Here is a 23,314-nt window from a genome sequence, read left to right as displayed (position 1 = left end):
ATGCCCAGGGAAACAAACAATCTGATCAGCGATCAGAGGACTTTGAAGGGCGAAAGAAAAGGGGTGAATGTTTTAAATGCAGTAAAAAGGGACACTTGGCAAGGGATTGCAAGAATAACAAGAAAACAACCACGGATGATAAAGGAGGGTGAGGACTGACTATATGATAGAGAAATGACAAATGAGAATGTGATAGAGGGTGTAGAGAATGTGACAGAAGAAATAGAGGAAGTGCAGGGAGTCACGGATAGTGAGGTAAATGAAATATTAGATTTGGCTTTATTGAGCTTAGAGCTCTATTTAGCAGACACGAAACCAGAAGTTACGGTCCTGGTAGAAGGGAGGGAAGTCAGATTCTTGTGTGACTCAGGGGCATCACGGACCCTGATACATCCCTCCAAACTGCCAGAGAACTCAGAGTCACCTGATTACATATTAGTGAAAGCAGCTAATGGACAGCTGTATCAGGAGCCCCTCTCTCATAATATTGTGATAACTGATCCTGTTTCAGGATTGACTCAGAAAAGCAAAATTGTTGTTTCTGCAAAATGCCCAGTAAACCTCTTGGGCAGAGACCTTATGCAGCTATTTGGTATAGCAGTAGTTCTGACTATGCAGGGTATGGAAGCACAGTGACAAATTGTTACCTTTGCAGTGCAAACGGAGGGTAAAATGTTTTATTGGTACAGCCAGGACTTGGCTACGACTGGTCCAGGGGCAGTAACTGAAGAGTTGATGAACGTAGCCATCAGCAAGTTCCCCTCCCTTGAAATTGATAAACAACATTTGTTGCACTGTACTCTGTATTATTGTAACACACCAGGAACTGATAAGGCATATGAGCAAGAATTGTTTAGAAATCGTGCAGACAGATTGATATTACGTAATCTGTACTGGGACACAGAAGGGAACAGTGTAGTCAGCTGTTCATTGCCCCAGGAGTTCTTTGCACTCTATAAATCTAATCGATTACCACATGTTAGCTTAACTAAGGACAAGAAGGTGAAATGGGTAGACTTAGGAGAAAAGTCACGAAATGGGAAAAACAGACAGAGTTAGAACTGTCAGAACAGGGAATACAAATGCAGAACTTGAATTGGATAACTCAGACCCACCCAGCTGTACACTTGCAGTCTAGCGAGGACAGCTGATTAGCACGCTAATTGAAGGAGGAAGAGAATGCCTTACAGAATATACCAGAAACTCTCTGGTCAACAGGAAAGTCAGATGTAGGACTTATTCGTACAGCGGGACCAGTTACTATTATGCCAAAGTCAGCATTTAGACCACAGAAAAGACAGTATCCCTTAAGAAAAGATGCAGAGGTGGGAATCAAACCTATTATAGCAGCTTTACGTAAGGAAGGGGTGCTGGTGGAATCTCCTGATTCACCATGTAACACACCCTTATTTCCTGTTAAGAAAGCAAATGGAGAGTGGCGTATGGTCCAAGATTTACAAGCTGTAAATGACGCAGTAATACCAAGGGCACCTACGGTGCCAGACCCACACACCCTGTTGAATGATTTAAAACCTCAACAGAAATATTTTTCTGTGGTAGATATCAGCAATGCGTTCTTCTCGATACCGATACACCCTGGCAGCCAGTATTGGTTTGCATTCACATTTCAGGGGAAAAGGTATACATATATGCGACTACCACAGGGATATTGTGAAAGTCCGACAATATTCTCACAAGAAATGGCAAGCAACTTGGCAGGATTTACCCCACCAAGAGGTAGTCAGATTTTGCTTTATGTTGATGATATCCTGCTGACAACCCCCACCCAGCAAGATTGCAAAGAAGATACCATAGTGCTATTACAATTTTTAGCCACTGAAGGACATAAAGTAAATAGAAATAAACTGCAGCTTTGGAAAAAAACTAGTTAAATACCTAGGATATGTAATATCCAAGGAAGGTAGGACATTAGATGAGGACAGAAAAGTAGCGATTTTGCAAGCACCAAAACCCACTACCAAGAAGGAAATTATGTCATTCCTGGGTACAACTAATTTTTGTCGGAGCTGGATTCCAAACTATACCTTGGAATCTGCACCATTGACTAACCTGATTTATAAAAAGCCTATGGCAGCACAGGATTTGTTACAATGGACACCAGAAGCAGAATCTGCTTTCTGCAAACTGAAACAGTTAATAGCATCCTCATTAGTTTTGGGATTACCAAACTATCATAAAAGTTTTTCCTAAACTGTAGATTGTAAGCAAGGTTTTATGACATCAGTGTTAACACAGCAGCATGGAGACAAGCAATGCCCTATTGCTTATTATTCATCACAACTGGACCCAGTGGCATGGTCTTTACCCCACTGTGTACAAGCAGTAGTTGCAGCTGCAATGGCAGTACAGGCTTCGGCCTCAGTAGTTTTGTTCCACCCTCTCACATTGAGAGTGCCTCATGCAGTTGCGACTCGCGATTATTTTACTGCAAGAGAAGGTAGCATATCTTTCCCCTGCTAGGCATCTTTCCTGTATGACTATATTGTTGAGCCAACCTCATATGACAATTGAACGATGTATGACTTTGAACCCTTCTACCTTGCTTCCAACTCCTGCAGATGGCACACCACACAGCTGCCTGCAGGTGATTGAGCAAAAAACACTGCCTAGAAAAGACCTTACGGATGTTCCCTTGGATGATGCCGAGGTGACATACTACGTGGATGGCTCGTGCAAAAGGGGTCCTGCAGGACAGAACCTAGTAGGATATGCAGTAGTTTCTGATACTGACATTATAGAAGCGAAATCTTTACCACACAATTTATCTGCACAGGCAACAGAATTCATTGCCTTGACACGGGCATGTACCTTAGCAAAGGGTAAATGTGTGAACATTTTTACTGACAGCCAGTATGCTTTTTCTACTGTACATGCTTTTGCGCAACAGTGGAAAATCGAGGAATGATAACATCTACTGGCAAACCAATCAATCATGCACAGTTTATTTTAGATCTTTTAGAATCTATTCAGTTACCTCAGAAAGTAGCTATTTGTAAATGCACAGCTCATACCAAGCAACAGGACAGGATTTCAAAAGGTAATGCGAGAGCTGATACAGCTGCAAAGCAGGCAGCTTCAGAAGTATTTCTTTTGAATGAGGAACAACCCTCTGAGATTTTAGACTTAGAAATGTTAAAGACAATGCAGACACTTACTACACAAGTTGAAAAACAAAGATGGGTAGAACGAGGAGCAATTCTCGAAAAGGGGCTGTACATCTATAAAGAAGGGAAACTGATATTGCCATCTAATTTGTTTAGATATGCAGCTTTGTTGAGCCATGGGCAGTGCCATGTCTCAGCAGGGGGGATGGTACAGCTGGTGAACCAAGTGTTCACGACATATGGGTTCTTAAATTACTCTAAAAAATTCTGTTCGATGTGCCATGTTTGTAATAAACATCATGCACAAGGGGCGTTAAAGCCCAAGCAAGGGAGTTTCCCTACACCACCGTATCCATTTCATACTATCTGTATGGGTTTCATAGAGTTGAATAAATGTGAAAATAAGAAGTATTGTCTTGTCATTGTAGATATGTTTTCCAGATAGGTGGAAGCCTTTCCAACTAAAAATCCAGACGTGGCAACTGTGGCCAAAGTTCTTGTTAAAGAAATCATCCCTAGATTCGGCATTCCAGAAAGGATCTACAGTGACAACGGCACACACTTCGTAAACCAGACCATACAACAGTTAAGTAGACATTTTGGTATTTCTTTAAAAAATCATTGTGCATATCACCTACAATCTGCAGGGTTAGTAGAGAGGCATAATGGGATTTTAAAAAGTAAGCTAAGGAAGTTAATAGTAGAAATACAGAGAAATTTGGTTACTGTCTGCCCCTGGCACTGTTGAGCATGAGAACTGTTCTGAATGCAAAAGGATTGACTCCTTTTGAAAAACTATTTGGAAGGGCTTATTATATACCTCAGTGGAAACCTCTCATGCTCGCAGACCAGGAAGCTGACTGTACACTCACAGAGTACATCAGAAATCTGTTAAATTCTAAACATCTGTTGCAGTCAAATTCTGTTTCAGATAAAGAATGAACCAGACCGTCAGAAGTGGCAGTGTCCCCTGGAACCTGGATTTGGGTGAATACAGTAAAGAAAAATAATTGGGCATCACCAAAGTGGGAAGGTCCATATCAAGTGCTACTGTCAACACCCACTGCAGTCAAAATTGTGGAGCACGCCTACTGGATCCACCTGACGCACTGCAAACTAGTTTAAAACTTTGAACTGAACAAAAATCTTGTCACATACCAAGAGGAAAATGATAGAGCCCAGAAGAAACAGGAATGCAGAACAACCCTTTCCTCAGAAGTATTGCATAATCATCCTGTTAACTGTACTAGTGACAATAATCTTTTTGTTGTAGTCTTTCCTTTTCCCAGCCACACAGACTGAACTGAATAAACGTGAAGAGTTACTCATAGACTGGCATCCAAACTTTAACACTTACCAGGCAATTAAATATGAGTATGCTGAGACCTTCAATGTTTTGAATTGCTGGATTTGCACAGCTTTACCGACAGCATACAGGGTGTTATTAATGACTACAGTCCCCCTAGGGGTCAATAAGACCTGGGAGAACTTGATTTATGATACCTCAACCATTACATCACAAGATAAAATAGCATTGCACTTGTCTGTTCCACAAAAGGGAACTGTGTGTTTTTATAAAAATGATACTGTTCAGGTGTGTTGGAGCAATTGGAATGTGACTGTTCCTTATAAATGTTACATTAAAGGTAACAATGTAGATATTTATTGTAATACAAACTATGATTCATTTCTTGGATTAATGCACAAAACACTTGAAGTAAAACATAATTCTGTTCTTTATAAACAACTGTCTATAATTGATAGAAAAATGTTTCATGCAGGGCAAGTGTATATTCATAGCAAAGTTACTACTAAAGTAGAGGACTGTTATTTTGTGTGTGGCAGAAAGGCATACAAATGGTTACCTGAGAATTGGTCCGGCAGTTGTTTTTTGGGTTACCTGGTTCCGGCCATACGACACACTACAGTTTTGCCTCGAGGAAAAATTCGTAATGTCTGAGAGGTCGTCAAGAAACCTGTAAATTCAGTGGGACAAATCGATGCGCGTTGGAAAGACCATCATTCCATAGGCAAAGGACTGACACATATGGACTTGAGTGATAGCGTTATATTGTGGGCAGGCATATTACCAGCATATGGAGCAGTGAAATTGATCTGGGAGCTGAGAAAACTGTCGAAACTTCTCGAAGTAATGAGCAATGCAACTTTTTCCGCTCTCGAATTGGTGACTGATGAACTGAATGCTATGAGAACTGTAGTGCTTCAAAACCTCATGGCTCTCGACTTCACCCTAGCGGCGAGAGGTGGTACTTGCGCTTTAATCCAAGAAGAATGCCGTTCTTATATTCCTGACCATAAACACGAGATAGGCAATCATCTTGAGGTAATTCAGCAAATGTCAGCCATGACCAAACCAGGCCCAAACCCACTGATGGACTTTTTCCAGAAATTGTTTGGGGGGTGAGGTACCATCCTAATGAGCATCCTGATTGCCATTTGTGTAGGAATGCTCCTACTGGGAGTATGTGTTTGTTGTGGCATCCCCTGCATGAAAAGACTGAATAAAAACCTTATAGACATGTCAGTTTCTGAAACCTTATATCAAAGTGCTGAGTTTGAAGAACTATTAAAAAACTGAAATGCTTTCATGAGTTTAAACTGAATGGTTCTCTTAACTGCAAATCCTGAGTGGAAGAGGTTAGGAGAAGAAAACAAACTGTTTATGCTTATTTTGAAAGTAGAATAAAAGTATTAAAAGGGGGGAAATGTCAGAAAAATATGTATTGATGTGTGTATTAGTAATATGCTTAGTGCATTTAGAGCTTGAAAAGAGTTAACACATTTATTCTATTTCATAATGCATAAATCTGTACAAACTGCAGATGCTTTCTGACCTTGTATTGTTAGCTGAAATCTTTGCTTGTGCCTTGGAAATTTACTGAGAAGCAGATAATTTCTGCTTATGTTAGGAAAACAATGAATAGAACAATACTACTTGTATGAAGCTTAGACAAGAAGTTCCGTTTGTGCTATGAGAAAATACACAGCTGTAGAAGCTATAGATAATTAGGACAAAGCCTGTTTGAAAATATGAACTACAATCAGCATTTGCTTGTATCTGAGTTAGAAGAGTACCTTGAAATGTAACACTGTACAATAGAAGCCTGTAAACGAATTAGTGCTCATCAAGGCCAGGTTGTTTTTCAAAAGTTTATCACAAATCTAGTCATGTCAGCAGAAAATCTGAGTAACATCTGCTGTAGAACAATACTGAAAGTTGTGTTTGATTACGTCAGCCATAGAAGGCCATGTCTTGTAAAACAGTATAAGAATAAGCATACTTCCTGTTAGTAGTTAGACAAATACTTGTATTTGAATGTTATTATCTCCTTGCAGCAAGTGATTAAATCTGCCTTAACTGAACCTTACGTGTATTGGTCTTTGAAGTTTTTTCCTTTGACACAGACATATATGCAACCCTAAGTCACACCAAAATGAACAAAGGGCATGTCACACTCATCATCATTTCCACAGGGTAGAGGAGGAGGGCAGCAGGCCAAGGCTGACACCAAGGTAGTGAGTGTGTGTGAGTAAGAAGCACAGAGCATTCAGTAAAGTAGGAAATATCTCAGGGGCACTAACAGGAGAGATATCCCAATCAACATTAAGGCTTTCTTTACTTGCATGTGTGTGTGGATCAGTATGAGTAGTTTTTGTGAAATATGTGTGTCAGTAACTGTATAAACACAATCGATTTCTGTGCTATGATATGTCGGACAGGTCTGAGTTGTGGATGGTACACTTGTCAGTTCTGTGTCATCAATCCTGACCACACAAACTGCCTATTTCAGGATTTGTACTGCCACATCCATGTCCCCAGTTCAAAGTGGGGGTGCTACCTGAATGTGACTGATGTCTGTTGGGCAATTTCTCTTAATGACTACATCAAGGATCATGAACAAATGGCCTACTACATCTGGGTGTGAACACCTCAATCACTGATGGAGCAGTGGAAGTAGTACCACTATAGGAGCTGGATCTTGCACTGCCACAATGGCTAACACTAGAGGATGTTGCAGCTCTACAGACACATGGATGACAGCCCTCTCCCAGCAGATGTTCCATCACAGACACTGCCTGATCCTGAGTGTTGCTCATCCTATCCAGTGAGTCACCCACATGGCAGAGGCAATCATGCACATCAGAATGTGCTACATTATGGACTCACACAATCTCTTCCAAGGCCCTTGTGGAGCATGCCTATGCCTCCATGATGGCCCTATATATAAGTCTTGTGGCATGTAATGACACAACAGCATCAAAATGAAGGTGGACAATAGGTCTCCTCCAATCACCTCTAGCAACCCTCCTGTGTGGTGCATGTCCTCATGATAACTACAGGCAGACTCAACCAGTTCTACAAATGGAGTATCCACACTACCCTGAACAACTGTGTCACTCTCAAACTGTCCTATGGCTGATGCCTGAGTGGAATGGGTATACTGCGCCATCCTGACTGTGTCGAAAATAAGGCCAATGGATGTGTGAGCCACAACCTCAGTGTCAGACTGAACTTCTGCACCCCCTGTCTGTGCCTCTATATCACCACCATCATTATTAGAGGTTACTGATACTCTAATATCGGTGATAATAACCAATAAACACAAGCAGGAGAGAAATAGTGAGCGGAAATGATCCAAACTAGGTTGTACACACTCATGTTCAATAATTTCAGATGTTAAAGGAATACAATAATTTTTACTGTTTTTTTCAGACTTACATCTAAGTAATGCTTATTACTAATCAAAGAAAGTTTGTGCTTACCATCTTCAGTTGATCTTTCATGTGGTAATTCTGATGTTCCTGGAAAAAGGGGGAGGCAGTGTAAAGAAGACTAATAAGCATAACAATGCAAATAAATCAAGGACAGGAAATAATGGTCTGCCTATCTTCCTCTTAAGAAATATCTCACAGTCAATGAGAATGACCATCCCCACAACATAATCTCTCTTGGAGTCTTCTCTCTTGTAAGGTACACATATCAATATTTTCAGATATTGGAATAGTATCACATAAAGATGTCTAGAATGGCATTACATTTTCTATAAACACACACACACACACACACACACACACACACACACACACACACACACACACATATATATATATATATATATATATATATATATATATATATATATATATATATATATATATATTTCTTCTTGGGACCCACGTGGTCTGTTTTCCACCTCAGCACCAACATCAAGGACTCTGGTGTGAATCCTCTGCTGAGTTGTCCAGATCTCTGACAGAGGACAAGAAATGCTAATTTTCAGTGATTGGTGATTCCATAGGAGGACCCATACTTGTAGCATCTGTTCCCATGCTACTGCAACTGCCCTCCCACCTACAGCTGTAATTATATCAATTGTATAGTGCCACATCTGATTATAATTTCTGGCATGCATGCCCACTGCATTTATGTCAAACAACCTCCTGCTAAAATATGCTTACAATGCCCATCATATCACCTCTGTCTCTGTCAAGCAAGAATGATCCATGGTGGCATAAAAAGCATTCTCGTCAAACCAAATCAGTGCACCTATCCTCAACACAAACCAATTGAACATACAATGCTTATTTTGGAGTACACACAAGCTAAAGGAGCACTCTCATAGAAAAAAGAAACAATATATCAGCATTTCATCCATTCTGTTAACATGACAACAGCAGTTGTTTAAATGTCTGTATGATGGCAGGATTATCAACAAGTTGGCAAAATTCAAAGTCCACTTCTTATACAATTTCCATTCATCTCTCCACTGCTGTAGAGGTCACCAGGGGCCATCGTAGAAGCCTACACATGCACAATCCCTTGAAGTGGATGATCGAACACAATATATGTGTCTGCTGTACTGGTGAACTCCAATATCAAATGATAACATAATGCTGTGAATTAATCATACTAAGTTGGAAAGCACAGCAAGAAATGTCAAATGTGCAGTATTCCAGCAGTGAATTTTTAAAAACTGCATACATATCAAAATAATTTCTATTGCATATAAAAATGCATTTAAAATATGAAAATGGCAGCAATTTATGAATAGGACAAACATACATTATGAAATAATGCAGTAATTTGTTAAACAATCTCCTCAAAGTAACTTGCAGTAATGGTCTGCCTTCATCCAGCCTCCATTCCTTCCATTTCCATAGTTGCATCATTACCTTTATATAGTCTAGATTCAGCCCTGTGAGGATTATGAAGATGCAAATAAGGTGTGAACTCATTAGCATTCCCGAATCCAAAAAAAAAAAAATCACTTGGTGTAGGGGATGTAAACATGGCATAAGTAGCTACACAACTGCATGCACATGCCCTAGGACTGCAGGGAGGAGCAATGACAATTATCTGCCAATAGCTTCCAAGTGTTACTGGTTGTTCTGACCACAACAACAAGCAATACTAAAAAGACTCTTGTCACCGAAGTGTATGTACCATGCAGAATAGACTTAAAATAAAAAGTGTAAGCACCATGATAGCTATGAGAACAACCTCAACAAGACTGATATCCTTGTAGTAAGTGCACACTGTCCATCCTCTACGTAAAATGTGTCTGAAATGTTGATCAGTTATATTACATACTAAAACAAAGTTGCAAATAAATTGCCATGACATTGTATTTCTGTAGTTAATCTGAGAGGAGGGAAAGATGCTTTGAAAATAAAGGGAAGAAATAGCTGACAGTGTTGGCAACCTGACATTAATATGGTGTGGGCTATTGTTAGCGTAAAATATTTTTCAATATCATTGATCTAGACATGTTCAAGTGAAGAAGAAAGTAGATTTTTCTGGTCCTGTGTTGGTGGCAAAAGGGATAAAAAACAACTGTATGCATGTTATTACTGCACTGAATTGAAGGTTCAAATTCACATAGTGTTCTGTCTGAGAGAATTACTGCATATTCTCTAAGCATATGATCTGGTCGTATCACACACATATATAGGAAACTTCACAATCCTGCCTTTTCATTATTATTCCCCAATATTTGTTACTACTAAGAATTGTCTATGTCACATTTTTTTATTTTATTTTATTTTTTTGTGTGTTCCTCATTGCTCGCATTTTGGCAGAGCACACTGTTGATTGGCAGCATTGTGAAGCAGTGAATGAGGACCCACTGCTCAAGGTGTGCAGATTATAAATTATTATATATGTTTTATGCCTGTGTAATTTCAGCACTGCTTAGCAGAAGGCAAACAGGGCTCACAAGTGAAGGAAAGCATGAATAATTTCATTTCTGCTACCTCCATTAGGGCAAACAGTTTTTGCACCAATGCACGGTATTTCTAATGAGTAAGTGAAGTGCATATTCTGTGGGTCTCTGTGGCAGAAGCTGTAGATGCAGTGCTTTTGACACCTTAACAGAGTTTCTCTGGAGTTCAAATCAAGACAGTGTGAAGGGAAAGAGGAAAGTATTACACCACATGTATGATTTACCTTCATCAGAACATCATATACTTTTTTATTGTTTCTTGCCTTGTACACTTGCTTGCTTGCAGCTGACCAGCACACAATCAGTGTTACCTATGTAAGGAAACAAGTAAAGCATTTTATTTTGGCAGTCTTCTGTGGCACAAATGTGCTTAGAGGCAATATGTTGATATCAGCACTCTGACAGTACTGAGTGGAGAACACCAACTTGCTGGGTAACTATTTCTGTGGCACAAGGTGTAAGTGCACTGACTTTAAAGATAGAACACCACATTTTAAGGGTTCAAATCCACATAACACTTATTTTATCAGAATGCAATTTTCCAACACTTTGATTAGGAAGATAGCACTGCATACAAATGGATATCATAATTATATTTATCTCAAGAAAAGTCTCATTAATGCTTTGAATAATACATTTTTGTATCATATATTATTAATAATTTCATTATGAAACACCATTGACTGCATGTGTAATTGTTTAAGCAGGATAATTATGATAATGGTTTACAAATGCACTTGCATCTCTATGATGGGTAGAATACTATAGTGAGAATCATCTTCTCTCCTCACATAGCCCATCTGTGTGTTTAGGACAGTATGTGTAGTGAAGTATGTAAGTATTATACCCCAATCTGTATGAATCAGCTCAAATGTCCATCCATCCGACATACATTCACAAAGAGTAGTAATGACTCTTTCAGTGGACTGCATTTCACAAAACATCGTAAAGTCTCATGTATACAGGTCTATCTGATATATATCTCCATTTATACTAAATGCAGTTTATCTGTAATGAACATGTTTGAAAGGGAATTCTCCTGTAGCACTGAAAAAAATAATCACCTTGATTGAAATGTATGCATTATTTCTTCCTCAGATTTGATTTCCACATTAGTCAACTAGCTGTTTGCAGTGTGCAGTGCCAGAAAGTTATGTGCCAAGTCATCCTATTTAACATCGAAAAAGCTAAGGATAACAATCAACGCCATTGAGCATGTCAGTTTTAAGTATCTGAAAAAGAGTGAATAGGTTGAGTATCACACATGACAAATCTCACTATCATGTTCACACCTTCATTGCAGTTTGATTAAATAAGTTCCTCTTTGTTTGCCAATGCCTGTCTGTGCTTTCTGTTGTGCAAATCCAGTTAGCATAGCTGTGCATGTTTGCACAGTAGCTGTTAAAATGTGAGATTGTAACTTAGAGCCAATTTATACTTAGAATTGTTGACTTCTGCAAGCATGGCTGGTGCATGAGATGATGGTGCTACATTTAGAGCACAGAGGTGGGGTGTTGAGGAGCTAAGCATTTTTGTGGAACTTCTCATGAAGTGCTACAGCTGTAGACTGCTGCAGGGGGCTATACTGGGTCTCATAATAAGGCTACAGCTGTGGACTACTGCGGGGGGCTATACTGTGTCTTAGAATAAAACTGAGGCTTGCAACACATTAGTCAAGGCTGTCTCCAGTGCAACTGGCATCCCATGCACTGTAGAGAATTGTTGTCGCCACTATAGTGACCTGAAAGTGCAAGAAAGACCACCTTAGCCAATGAGAGGAAGAGCTGAGGACTGCCGATATCACTCAGTTCTGTAATTATGCTGACCCATCTGTATTAAATGATATAGAATAAAGCACGCAGCCAAGACTGTTATTCAGTATGCTTTCATAGCTCTTCTTCTGTGTTTTGTAGCTGCTGAAGACATTGCAGTTAACCATGAGTTGCACCAAGACAAGTTAACTTGCCTCAGAGAAAACTTGGGTACATGTGCATCAGGACTTACTATAAGCATAATAACTGCTGTAATTGTATTCAGTATGGCAATACTGTAATAAATAGTTGTATTTATGATAGCATATCAGTGCAACTGATTAATGGCACAACAAAGTAAAGCTTTCCCATCATACCTGGATGTAGCAAAGATGTATAGACTAGATAATCATACTGTTTCTTTTCTGAAATTATATAGTCATGTGATATGCCATGGATTTAATTTTCTCTTTCTGTCTCACCCCACCCCTTTGTCTCATTTTTGGGGGGGAGAGGGAAATATTTTATATAGCATAAAAATGTTCTGTTGTCATACATTTCTACATATAAAAACCTTGCACACAGCACAGAGAAGTAGACTGATCACTGCATATTGGCCTGCCATCCCTCCACAGGTTGCAGCACATCCAGCACATCAGGGTCCCAACCTGTCAGTGCTGCCTTCATAACCCCTGGCCTACTTGCTCCATCTGTGTCAGGTAGCTTTGCCTTGGCACCCAGTGCACTGGTACCCTCCAGGAGTAGTATTAGTGGAGGTCGGGATTTTGTCACCTGCCAAGAGCTGACAGAAATGTTGGAAGGTATAATGGAAAGAGACCTTAGTGCTTGAATCAGATGTCTAGAAAGCATGCTTCATCACATTGTCAAGAACAAACACAGGAAATTGAGACAAAAGATAGTGATGACAGTTCTGAGTGTGAGGACTAGATTTTCGCTGTTCTCAGGCTGATGTGGTTTACCTCTGATGTTCCCTACCTATCCCCAATCTTGGTTCGCCACAACCTTCTGTGTCCATTATCATCATTGTCTATCTTGTTTTTCCTGCATGTCTGCATCTGTTTCCCCACCTAACTTTCCTACCTGACCCTCACATTTCTAAGCACCTTCCTCAACATTCCTCTCTGAAAGTAAAACAAAATATGGGCACCTGTCCCACAAACAAACTAACAACCCATACAAAGCTCTCCACTTCACCTGTGTGTCTTGCTGACACACTTGGTTTGATATAATTGACTGTACAACAGCATTCTATGTTGTCACCTACCCTTGGTGTGGTGACATTCCAAATTTAGCATATTATGGCTACACTTCTACATTTATGCTGTGAATAAGTGAATAGCTACAGCTCTCTCCTGGTACATTCCTGCAAATTCTACTACTCTTTCCCCTGTGTCTTTCCTTCTGCATGCCCATTTCACCACTTTCCTGTCAACCCTATTTTCACATGTTTAGTCTGGTCAAAAAATAAAATTGTACACAACACACATAGCCAGAAATGTCCCATACAAAGCCTTCAGTTTCTGTCCTCAGCCTTTGTGCAGAGTTTTGCATCACACACCAATGTTGAGCACTGGTGTCTGGCTGTTCTTGTCCTATAGCAAAACCTGTTCAGTTGTTGCCATCGCCAGCAGTACTCTGGTTATTGTCACATCAAAGGTAGTTAAACAAGATGCTCTATTGGAATACAGAGTAATGGAAATCATTGGCAACAGTTACTCTAACAATTGTTTGACTATTGGATGTAGTCAAGTATAACACCCTTTGTGGAGTGTTGCCATGAATAATTTGTCTGAAGATTCATTTTTAACCATAGCATCAAGGGTTCAATTACAGATATATGTCACAGTATTTCTTACTGTGATGTTGTACTTCTCTGGTATGTTTCATGACACATATCTTACCTTTTATCTAGTTTACCATTTGCCAACACATCCATGACCATAAGGAAGATTTTGTAAACCACCCTTACCCTAATATTATTTTCATCATGCTTTACCTTTCCTACAGCTTCCTGATCCTCAGAGCCATCATTTACTGATACAGAAGATGACTGATGAATACTGAGGACACACCATAAAGATGTGCATTAATCACCCATAGCATCACCCTTTCATATGTGCCTGTATATCTGTGTCTACCTTCACCCCTTCTCTCTCACCCATTTGTACTGTTCATTATTCATTAGGCTGATGGATGTAAATGTCATGTTATGGCATTTTCCGCCTACCATTACTTTCCTTAAGAATAAAACCTACATCTTCCACTGGCTGAATAGATTATCACTGTCCCTTCAAATGTGTTATTTTGAGATGTTTGAAGCAGGATTTCCTTGTTAGGATGTAAAGATAGTGATCAAGTCTGTAAACTTAATTTTTCATCTTGACAATAGTTTGAATTCAACAAAAGGTTAAACTCTTATTGCCTGATTTTATGTGTCTTTCCTGTAAATATGTTGCTTGCATATGTGTCTAACCCCCTTCTGTTTTATCATTTGTAGTCCTCAGCATTTGCATAAGGTCTGACAATAAGAAACTGTAGTATGTGATGCCAAATTGCATTTCAGATGTTATTGCAAAATGCAATGACTGTTTGCCTTACACTGCATTTTATACCCAGTTTATTTGTGATTTCCCTTGAAGCTTGTCTCATGTATGTATACAAGATTGTTTCAGTAAATATTAGATACACAGTTTGGCCAGGTAACATATTTATAATAGTCATGCCTAGGTATTCTTGAAGCCATGATCAAATTTACAATAATAGTCACATTCTGACACTCTTTGTAAAATGATATGCATAATGAAATTGAACCCTGCTGCAACTCTGCTTTTTTCTTAGCTCTGAGAGCTTACACCTTATGCCACAGAGAAATCTATGTTGACAGGTGGACTGTCCAGAGTGCTGACGGACACACATCATGGCTGAGCCTGTTTCACTGTAGATGGCAAACCAAATTTAAGTTTTTTCACTGTTTCCAACAGTACACCTGTTTGCTCACAGTCTACCATCACACAAATGGGGAAGGCAAGCATGACACTTCATTTTTGAACTGAGTTTTTGAGCTAACATGGAAAGGTATAATACAACATGTAGACCATATATATGCAACATGTTAAGATAAAACATCTGTTGTACATATAATAGTAATCACAATATTTCCTCTATTGGCAGGAAGTAGCAGTGAAAGGTGAACACTATTAAACACTCTTATTTCACAGTCCAAGTTCAACACATCAAAGTATAATCACACATGCTCTAACACCTTGCCAACATTCATGCTAATACATTTCTCAGCATTGCACTTAATGAAGAGAACTGGAGCAGAAATAAGTCTTGCTAATGAATTATATTACTTAATTACATGGAAATTGTTTAATGTACTCGTGAGATGTAGTGATCTGCCTGCTTAACTAACCACTTCATTCTGGACAGTAGGGTCTGCACTGCAGCACTGACACTTGCAAATTATATACAATCATATACAGCCTTACCACACATAAATCATCATTGTTATACCTCCTGGATTGAAACATTGAGTATTTATTGGTATTGACAGTCTACATTGCCCATGCTTGAGACCATACCACTGCTATTATCAATGTCATTTATTAAGGTTTACATACCATCATCATCATAAAACAATGATCCATGAACAATTCATTGTCCACCCTATGTTTCACCATTGTGTGTGTCACATCTACATAAGACAGGCCAATACATGTCACTCTCAGTTCTGCATATACGTTAATGACAGCATGGCTGACATAAATCAGCAGTACATATGTATTATTGATCATAATATTGCTCTTACTTCATCATATCAACAAATATGGACTTGCACAAAACTTTAAACATCACAATATATTCTATGACACAGAGTAAAAAGTTAATATTATCTACACTGCACTGTCAGTTTAAAACTCAGACTTTAGCGGTTGTTCTTGCATAAAGTACTGTATTCTCTAGATTGTGCCAATAGATATGTGGGGTGTTTTATTCTCACAGCAGTCAGCTTGTATGTGTATATGAAGTTTTGTAAATATGACCATAACTACTTGTGGCCTCAATAAAGTAGTGGCTTAGAAGTATTTTTACACTATAGGCTGAGTTCACATCAATGTCAGACCCTTCTGCCAACATCATCTTCTCTGTGACACCACACTGATGTCATCCTCTATGAAGTGCACTCTTATACTGTAAAAGTCAGACTTCTGCAGTGGCACTTGCATTAAGTACTCTGTCCCCCAGATTGCATAGCTACCATAGGTTGGGGGTTCTCATCTCACAGTAGTTAAAGTGTGTGTGTGTGTGTGTGTGTGTGTGTGTGTGTGTGTGTGTGTGTGTGTGTGTGTGTGTGTGTATGGAGTTCTGTAAATATGACCTTACATAAATGTGGCATTAATAAAGTAGTAACCTAGAAATACTTTTACACTGTATGGTGAGTCCACATCAATGTTAGACCCTTCTCCCAACACCATCTTCTCTTCAATACAATGCTGATGCCATTCTCTATAAAGTGTACTCTCACACCATAAAAGTCAGACTTTTGCAGTGGCGCTTGTGTAGAGAGGTAGAGGGTCCTAATCTCACAACAATCAACGTGTGTATGTGTGTGTGTGTGTGTGTGTGTGTGTGTGTGTGTGTGTGTGTGTGTGTGTGTGTGTGTGTGTGTGTGTGCAGTTGCATTAATATGACATTAACCACTGCTGGACTCAATAAAACAGTAGCCTGAAATAAATTTTACACTGCAGAGTGAGTCCACATCAGTGTTAGACCCTTCTCCTAACATCATCTTCTCTGCAACACAATGTTGATGTTATCCTCTGTAAAGTGCATTCTCAAACCATAAAAGTCAGACTTCTGGGGGTGATACTTGCATTACGTACCTGGTTCTCTCGATTGTATAAATAGATAGGCAGGGGGTTCTCATCTCTCAACAACCAACTTGCGTGTGCAATGGTTGGGTCATTGCATCACTGGAGGATTAATTGAACATATATTGTCATGTGAAATGCAGATCAACCCAACATCCCATTTTCAATCTGTCCACAAACACATACTGTCTGCAGCATACTGATGAGGTCATTATTTAAATAATGTTCTCTCACAACAGTAAAGTCAGTCATCTACTGTGGAGTATGTGCATAATACACTTGCATGTAGATTGTGCCAATCAATGGGTAGGGAGTATAAATACAGCAGTAAGACTCTCTGGATTGTCTATGTGTGAATGTAAATGGATGCAGGAGTGTGTTTCACCTCTTACTGTTCACAATATTTATAAGTCCACATAGATGTAGAAGAATTTATTTCACACATGTCTCCTTTGCATAATGCAGCTGATGTCATCCTTTTAAAAATGACGTGTGCCTTACATGCAATCAGAGTTCCCCTGTAGTGCATGTGTATAATGCACTGCTGCTGCTGCCATGTAGGTTCTGATAGTCAATATGTAGGTAGTTTGAATGCAGGACTGACTGTCATCTATATTTCTTCTTCTTACTGTGCAGAATAGGCAGCAAATACATTTATGAACTATATCTATATAGTGTTCCTGTGCGGTGCAACCATGTTTTAGTGGAAATATGAAGGTAATACACAATAGTGATGTCATTCATTAAAATGTGCAGTGTCACAGTCATCAAATAAATCTGTATTTGTGTTTGTGTTTCAGCAAACCTGTGATGTTAGCCATACAGCTCAAATCCAGATGTCACAGCTTAAAGTCAATGTACACGTTGTTAACAGTGTTGTCACCTACATGGGTTATGTTCATGTGTAGATGTTTCTTGTTGCAAGTGTTTATTGTACATTGCCTTTGGAAATGCTGTATTGAAGACTGATGCTGTCATGTAACTACATTGTCATTATATCAAAGGTGTAGTGAAGCACCTCCTCTGGACTGAGGACATGAAACAATGTAAGGTATGCTGTTGCCTAAATAAGAAATGTGTTCCATTATGGGAAAATATGCATATTGAACATAATTGCTGTTGTACGGTCACAGTGAAAACAGCAGAGGGTTACAGGTGTGTTTGGGTATATCTGGCACCAGGCAATGCTGTCTGACATTCTGCAAGATTCTTTCTGAGTAATTACAGGGACCCATATTCCTTGATTCATACATGATATAATGCTTTCACATAACCACACATATGACAGTTGGTGATGCACTCATACCATGGTACATTCATTGATCCTAGTATGGTGCTGATTCTCTCAGCATTTAGCCAAGTGTTCCAAACAAGAATTGAGTGACTGTAAGCATTTGTGTCGTAAACTGCTCTGCAAGAAAGACAATCACCCCAAATTATATTTTATATGTATAGAGTGGCAAAGGCTTCTCCCATCAGTTTTAGAAGATAAAAAATTATGGGCAAACAGAGTACAGCTGATGGAGTTTTATAGCTTGATATTTAATTGTTGCATAGGGTTTCATTTTCTGTAAACATACTGACGTCACACAACAATCATGACATCACATCAGTCTTATCCCATGATATGTTGCATGAACACATGAATGTAGCTTTGGATTTCATGGCAGTAGACATTTGTTCTGCCAATGTGATGGTGAAAGTACTACTTTGTCATATTAATTGAGTACTGGGGTGCACACAAGTGTGCCCCAGTTCTTGGGTGGCATGTGTACAGACATACAGAGAAACCTTCCTTGATCACCTAACATTGATATAAGACTGATCACAATTGTGTGCACATAGCATACTCATTTAATTGCCATCAGTCTAACATGCTGATATGACGTTCATTCTCAAGGATCCTTTATTACTTGAAACAATAATTTCATTCGATAGTCACAATACACATTGTTATCTCCTGTGTCAGATGCTAACAATACACAGCTCTGGGGAACACATTGCATCATAGTGTGGTGTTTGAATCTCTTCTTATCTGCTGGCATACTAAAGTTCACAGATACATAAAAAAGAGTTTTACCTTTTAGTCTCAGTCAAGAATAATGCTTCATGGTGTGCAAAGTACTTGTTTATTCCATAAACAGCACTGGGAGGCTGCCCACAAAAATTTCAGATCAGTCCCAAAGAATAAAGGAAAATTTGAATTTATATACTTTTTCTGATTAATTTCATACATGCAAAACTCTGACATAACATTGCTTTTAACGAATCATTTAATTTTTAAATATTTTATGTCCACGTGATCCTCTCTTAGAGTTTCACATGAACATTTCACAAATATGCATTTTTACAACGTAGACCATCTGTATTTAAGATTTATTGGCATCCAACTGTGTAACATTTGAACCAGTAGGCACTATCTCACAGACATCCTTACAAAGACTCATCCCCCAGCTTGAGATGCTCAGAACATACTGTTGATTAATTTGGTTTCCACTGATACCTGATACCATTTACTAACTTTCAAACATAGCATAACATAACATCCAGCACTAACTTTGCCTTCAATTATCTGTCAGTACACTACAGAGAGAATGTAATTGTAAGGCACTCGAAATATAAAGTTACTACTTACGTGAAACTATATTTTGCATAATCATGCATCTTTTTTCAGTTTTCCTTTGACATAAACATATTATAAACATTTTATTTGACTCGTTTGTGAAAAAGCTACAAGTTAATATTCATTTTGTGAAGAATAAACATGAGATATAATAACTTTCCATAACAGTCATCTATCTGGCACTATGGGTGTCACCCACAATTATATTTTGATTCTTCTTAGTTTGATAAAATATGCTTCAGCATCATAATATTCATTATTTTTAGTGATTTATTCATCATTTGATACCTTTATAAGTGACATTGCATATGCAGGTGAGATTAAGCATTTTGCAATCACGGCTTTAATAACAGAAAATATTAGAACAAGTAAAAGAATAATAGCAGTATTGCAATGATACCTTGTAATATATTAGTTCTCAGGTTACCAGATATGCTGGCCAACCATCCATAAAGGGTCTGCTGTTTAGCTGTACTGTCCAGATCCTTGGCTCTTTGATCCATGAAATTAGCTAACTTTACTTGTTTATCATGATAATCACTAATATAGGAACAACAATGGCTTCCTATGAGGGCACATGACACCCCCCTCATTAGCAGCAAGCGTTATATTGAGTGCCAGTCGATTTTATAATACCACAGTTCGAATTTCAGTCATTTCTCGATTTGCTATCCTGTTGTGAAGCATGGTTTTCTACCTCCTGAAGAATTTGAGCAAGCATGGTGATTTCGAGCATTGTCCTTTGCACTCCATACCCAGGAGTAAAGACTGAAAATACTTGCTTTGTCCAGTGAATTGCCAGTTCCTCAGTCTGCCTGCTGGAGGGTTCTCAAAATGTTGAATAGCAGGAGTGATATAGTCCCCAAAACAACATCTAGCCCAGTTTACCATGTGTAGGCATGATTACCTCAAATTTAGCAAAGAGCCTCTATCATTCCCATGCCACACCACCAGTCTTTTTAAGTATAAAGAGCTCAACACATTTTCATGTCTAGTATCATTGTATCTGCTGGTTCCCACTGGTGGAGTCCTATTTCTAGTATAACATGTGCATCCATGATTTGTGGTTGCAAGCTGCAGAGACACAACCTTTGAAAAGTTAGTCACATTACACCAAGCTTGATTAGTGTCACTAAGTTCCTTTCCAAATGTCACTTGAGATACAGGGACTGGAATTATGGAAATCTCTGCCTGTAAATGATGAGGGATATGCCAACACACCCAACAGTTTGCCACATTTAAGTCCACACCCTACTGTCAAAGAACCAACAGGAAGCTATTTTCTCTTGATCAGTTTGTAAAGAGAAATAGCAAAAAATGCAAAGTAACAGTACCTGTTGTCACTGGATTCATCATGGACTACCATCCAAGTTGATTTTCTCTTTTAATCCTTCACTGGGGCAGATGGTTCTTCCTTCGCACTTCGATCTTCCTTCACTGACAAAGATGATTCATCTGGGCCCTCCACAAAACACATTTTTGTACCATGTTATGAATGGATCCAAGTTTGTAGTTCTGCACAGCGGATTACAGTAAAGGTGGTAAGCAGGACCTGGAAAGGGTCTTTCTACTTTTGACTCAAACAGATCTTTCTCTGTAAAGTTTTAACATAAACCCAATCACCAGGCCGCAGTTGGTGAGAGGGCTGGTCAGCAGGTTGAGGAAGAGCTTCTCATACAATTCTGTGGTATGCTGTAAGAAATGTGTAGACAGTAATTCAATATAACATCATCCTTTAGAGTTCATTCTTCATTTGACACAGGAGGAGTAGCTGGAAGGGCCATGGGTCTCCCCATTAATATCTCATAGGGGCTCAATCATCTTGTAGTATTCAATGCACTCTTCATACTCATTAGTACTAAGGGAAGGGTCTCTGACCTTTTAAGATTTGGTTCAGCATAAATCTTTGAAATCTTATTTTTAAGGGTTCGATTGACCCTTTCTACTAATCCAAATGACTGTGGATAGTTGGGACAGTGAAGACTCGACTTTGTATTAAAAATGTTGCACAGCTGTCCAGTTAGAGAATTATTAAAATGTGTTCCCTGAACAATATTGATAGGACAGGGTACCCTAAATCTAGGTATTAGTTAAAAAAGTAGTTTTTAACTGTATCAAAGAGGAGAAATGAGAGGCATACAAACTTTGGGTAAATTTGATTAAATAAAGCTGTCTTACCTGCATAGGCTGGTAAATAATATGCCCTTACCAGGTTAGGTAGAAAGGAAGCACTGGTCGGCCATCCTGACATCACCATAACACATTGTTGGACTTACTGCATCTGTCTTTAAGCCACTTCTGAACTTCTGGAACTTCTGTGCAAGCACTTCCTGTGAAGCTTTAGCTTGGAAAGTGGATACTCTCTTAAAATCAAACACATAATCACTGTTTGATTCTTGCAATAACATTACATGTAATTTTGCACAAAGTCCTTCTACAACTTGTTTAGCAGCTTCATCTGAAAAATTATTTTCCTTTGAAACTGTATCTACAGTATACCCTTTTGATGAGCACTACATTTAACTACTGCTAATTCTTTAGGTAACAAAAGAGAATTTAAAAGAGCATTAACAAAAAAAATTAGTCTGAGTTCTTGCTGAAGTTAAGAATCTCCTCTATTTCCAAAGTTGCCCAAAATCATGAACTACATCAAAAGCATAGTAACTGTCAGTGTAGACGTTGGCAACTTTATCTTTGGCTAACTCACAAGCCCTTTGCAGAGCCACAACTCAGCTATCTAGACAGAATATACACCCTCTAGTCTTTGATGAAGCAAAACATCATTACTGGTGCATACATTCCTGCGACCAAATTTCCATTTCAATCTCTTCCACAGGAACCATCCACAAATAGGTCCACTTCAGCATTGGGTATAGGCATCCTTTAAGTCATTCCTAGGAGAAAATGGATAATTAGTCATACACACACAATCATACTCTTCAGCATCCTCAGCAGTAGGTAATAAAGATACAGGATGTAGAGAAGAACAGTGTATGAGAGAAGTAGATAGATCAGACAGAAGAGTAAGTTCATATTTAGTTTGACGTGCAGTTGAGAGGGGTGAGTTTTCATTTTAAGTAACACAGAGGATACAGAATGAGGGATAACTACTGCAAGATTGTGCCCAAACACCAGTGATTGCACAAGACTGACTAGAATGGCAGCTGCAGCCACTGCCTTTAAACATTGTAAAAATCCCATTTCAACAGAATCAAGTGCTGCACCATAAGCTAATGGATGATAGTTGTCCCCGTGTTTCTGTGCAAGCACTCCCTGAGCAAATCCAGTTCTGTCATGACAAAATAAAATGAAAGTCTTTCCATAATCTGGAAAACCTAAAGCTGGGACAGTAGCTAAAGCTTGCTTTAAAATCTTAAATGAATGTTCCTGTCCACTATCCCAAGGGAAGGGTTCTGGTGTATCCTGTTTTAAAGATTTTTCAAATTTTAGTAATTTCTGCATACTTAGAAATCCACTGTCTGCAATATCCTGCCATACCTAAGAACAATCTAAGCTGACACTGAGTAGTTGGTTGTGTAACTATTGCTTCAATACAAGATGACAACATTTGCCTGCTACCCTGAGATATCAGACGAAGAAGATAATGTACCTGAGGTGACCATATCTGTAACTTTTCTCTTGACACCTTATGTACTTTTTCTGCAAGGAAAGTTTA

This window comes from Protopterus annectens, chromosome 7.part0 (genome assembly GCF_019279795.1).
Source record: "Protopterus annectens isolate FY-2018-M chromosome 7.part0, PAN1.0, whole genome shotgun sequence".
NCBI classification, from domain to species: domain Eukaryota; kingdom Metazoa; phylum Chordata; order Ceratodontiformes; family Protopteridae; genus Protopterus; species Protopterus annectens.
The sequence above is the reverse complement of the archived record's forward strand: the minus strand, read 5'-3'. Positions refer to the sequence as shown.